The sequence below is a fragment of the Mastomys coucha genome, unplaced genomic scaffold, assembly GCF_008632895.1.
Source record: "Mastomys coucha isolate ucsf_1 unplaced genomic scaffold, UCSF_Mcou_1 pScaffold22, whole genome shotgun sequence".
Taxonomy (NCBI): Eukaryota; Metazoa; Chordata; class Mammalia; order Rodentia; family Muridae; genus Mastomys; species Mastomys coucha.
Window position 1 is genome coordinate 79576877 of NW_022196905.1, and position 4029 is coordinate 79580905.

Sequence of the window (4029 nt, forward strand, 5' to 3'; positions counted from 1 at the left end):
GTGTGTATGTGTGTTTGTGTGCATGTGTGTGTTGGCCTTGTGCATGTGTGTGTGTGTGTCTAACAACAATTAATGAAAGGTGATGCCATGAGTTTGAAAGTGAGCCAAAGACACAGTTATGAGAGCATTTGGAGGGAGGAATATTTTGATAGCTCTAAAATTCCAGTTTTAATATCATTATATTTTTAAATACTTCAGAATTTACTTTTATTCACTTGTTCTATGTTATTTTTAAGGAATTTCAATTTCTTATTATTTACTTATGGCAGATGTTCCACATTCATGATTCTCTCTGAATGGAATACTTAGAAGAAATTTCATTGTGTTTGCCAATAGGAATATAGAATCATCTGGCCCATCCAGAATGTAATGGTTCATAGTGTAGTGTTGGAACACTGTCCTGGAAGGGAGTTATGTCAGTAGGTTTCTGAAAACAGATTAAGTCTTGTGATCTCAGTTTATTCAAAACACAAGGTTGTTCTTGGTATGTATATATGCCAGCTTCCTGAGATTAGCAGATAGGAGTGGGTCTATTACACATTGCTTGCTGCTGTTGCTACTGTTCAGATAGTGTTTAAACTGTCCTTCATGTACTTCTATGGAAAACATGTTTTTGTCATACATGTTCTGTCCTTGTGTTTGTATACAACTTGAAATCATGTGACATTTACTCATATGACATTTGTGAATCCTCAGAATACGTATTATTTGATTGTCTGAATAAAATTGGCTATTTTATGAGATTTTAATCTGCTTCATTTATCATCTCCATTCTATCAAGTCTTACTGTCTCTGGAGCTGTGACAAGTGGTAGTGAACAGGGATCTTAAGTTGCCTTCATGATAGGAAATTGAGGACCTTCACAGTAACAGGTGAATGAGAATAATGAGGCAGAAAACAGGGAAGACTTTGTCTTACATTGATCTTGTGCATTATTTCTTTAAAGAAACCAGGAGCACACATATCAAAGTCACAACTATTAGACTGAGTTCAAATTGCTTGTGATTATAATCTCTAGTTTGCACTATATGTCAGCTTAGGTGAAGAAGTATGGGACAGAGTCTGAATGAATATTGGAAAAGCATATAAACAAGCAGGAAATGATCTTCTTTGAATTTTGGGTCACATGGGCATTGATTTAGACTGTTCTCAAAATTCTTAACAAAGGTAAGGAGGATAATAATCACTACGAAGAGATGGCTCATTTTTTGCATGAATATAAACTGGATGATCCTATCTTAAATTAGTAAAAGAGGCAAAAAGATGATCTTCCTAGTACAGGCAAAATCAAAGGTAAAAACAGCACCATTAATAACTATACAGAAGATGGATTCCTGATAATCCTGAAGCATGGCATAACAAATTTGATCACCAATCTTACCTTGAATTTCTCCACTTTTTGATGAGGATTTAGGAGAGCCTATGGAAATGCTAACTTCAACATAGGCAAGTAAAGGCATGGCAAGGAATACATTAATTTATCAATTCTTCCCTGGCCTCATGAGCTGTGCTGTGCTTCCCGTGAACTTTCAATAAAATGAAAATATTTATCAGGAATTAGATATGGATATTATCAAAAAAATTTTTGAAGGTCAGTGCTTCCTATGGGTCTCCTACTCCATATAGTTATGAATTTCGTTATATACAAAATACACAAAGTCCCTTAGAACATTACGCTGATTTCATAAGGAAACTCAAAGATGCTACTGAAAACAAAGTGGGAACAAATTCAAGAGCTTTTATTAAAAGTTACTTTTGATAATAACAATGAAGTTTGCCAAGAATTAATCAACCCACAAAGAGAGATAGAAAATGTTATGGATTTTCTGAGGTTACATAGAAATATAGGGGCCTATAAACAAAAAGCAAAATTAACTGTTAGAGGAATCTTTGTTGAACAAAAGCTGATGTAGGTAAAGTGGCCACTTAAAGGCATATTGTAATTTGCCCTTACAACAACTGAATGCTCAGAATCAATATGCTTCTGGCTTAAGCCCTATATGTAAGAAAGTAAAACATTGTGCTAAGGGATGCTATTTAAATAAAATTATGTGGCAACAATAACAATACAAGTCAATGATAAAGAAACTTGATGAGGTTGCCCTAAGAACTCCACAATGTAAGGCTTTCAATCTAAAAACAATAGCATTTATGTCAGCTTAAGATTGTAACCATTACCGGGCGGTGGTGGCTCATGCCTTTAATCCCAGCACTTGGGAGGCAGAGGCAGGTGGATTTCTGAGTTCGAGGGCAGCCTGGTCTACACAGTGAGTTCCAGGACAGTCAGGGCTACAGAGAAACCTTGTCTTGAAAAAACAAATAAACAAACAAAAAGATTGTAACCATTTTGTTACAAGTTACTACTCTAGGATGTGCTGCTATTGATATTCCTTGTCCTACAGTATTGCCATTTCCTCTCTTCCATGTCCTTTCTCTTGACACACAGGTTTTGTGGGCATCTAATCTGCTCAGGGAAGTTGGACTATTTGGGTCACAGTAGTTTATTCATGAAAGGAATCATGGCTCATATACAGCCATTGATGAAATTTATACAGGAGAAATAGCAGTCATGGTCATAGTACCTACTAATTAGAAATTCAAAGACAGAGGAAATTTTTCATACTTATGAAAATATTTCATATTTTTATACTTCAAATTATCATCTATATAGTTTCTCATGAAAAAAAAAAGACAGTGCTCCATGTAGGAGGATTCAGTAGTACAAATAAAACTGTAGCTTTAAGTACTTTGTTAAAGAAAAATGTTACACTATTATTGGGTTTAAAAAGAAAACAAAAGAGCATTTATAGAATTGATTGACTCTGGAACTGATGTTTCTATTATAGCCACTGAGTATTGGCTACCTGAATGGCATATTAGTTCATCCCTGAGAGAGTTGGAAAGTATGAGCTCTAAAAAGGTTAAACAAAATTACACTATACTTGCTTCCTTCCAGTCTCTCTGGGCTGGTGTCCTGAGCAGATCTTGGGCACAAGTTCTGCAGCCAGTCCCACAACATCCAGAGGAAGCTGTACTCCCAGGCACTCTGACAATCTCAGGATCAGAGATGAGGGAGACACAACATCTGTCCCAACAATGGGAGTAACTGGAACCAGTGAGACAAGGCACACAGGAACTCTGCCAGCAGAGTGGCTAGGTTTCCTTCCGGTCTCTCTGGGCTGGTGTCCTGAGTAGACCTTGGGCACAGGCTCTGCAGCCAGTCCCACAAGACCCAAATGAAACTGCTGCACTTCTAGATGCTCTAACAAGCCCAAGCCCAGGATCACAGGCTCCCAGAATCACAGGATCACAGAGACAGCTTGAATTTGAGGAGTTCTGACACAACTAGGATCACAGAAGGGCAGGCTCCAGTCAGATTTAGCAACGGCAGGTAGCACTAGAGATAACCAGATGGCAGGAGGCAAGCATAAGAAAATAAACAACACAAACCAAGCTTACTTGGCATCATCAGAACCCAATTCTCCCACCATAGCAAGTGCTAGACACACAATCACACTGAAAAGCAAGATTCAGACCTAAAAATTACTTCTCATGATGATGATACAGGACTTTAAGAAAGACATAAATAGCACTCTCAAAGAAATACAGAAACACACAGGTAAACAGCTAGAAGCCCTTCAAGAGGAAACACAAAAATCCCTTAAAGAGCTACAGGAAAACACAATCAAACAGGTGAAGGAAATGAACAAAACCATCCAGAATCTAAAAATGGAAATATAAACAATAAAGAAATCCGAAAGAGAGACAACCCTGGAGATAGAAAACACTGGAAAGAAATCAGGAGTCATAGATGTAAGCACCACCAACAGAATACAAGAGATAGAAGAAGAGAGAATCTCAGGGGCAGAAGACACCATAGAAAACGTTGACAACAACAGTCAAAGAAAATGCACAAAGCACAAGCTCCTAACCTAAAACATACAGGAAATCCAGGATTCAATGAGAAGACCAAACTAAGGATAATAGGTATAGAAGAGAGTGAAGACTCCCAATGTAATGGGCCAGTAA

General features: G+C 37.4%; 1 protein-coding gene across 3 annotated transcripts in view; it reads right to left on the bottom strand.

The window, feature by feature from the left end:
* The window catches only part of LOC116070582 (UDP-glucuronosyltransferase 2B17), a 30871-nt gene that overhangs the window by 9190 nt on the left and 17652 nt on the right, over positions 1–4029 (bottom strand). The window lies entirely within an intron of this gene.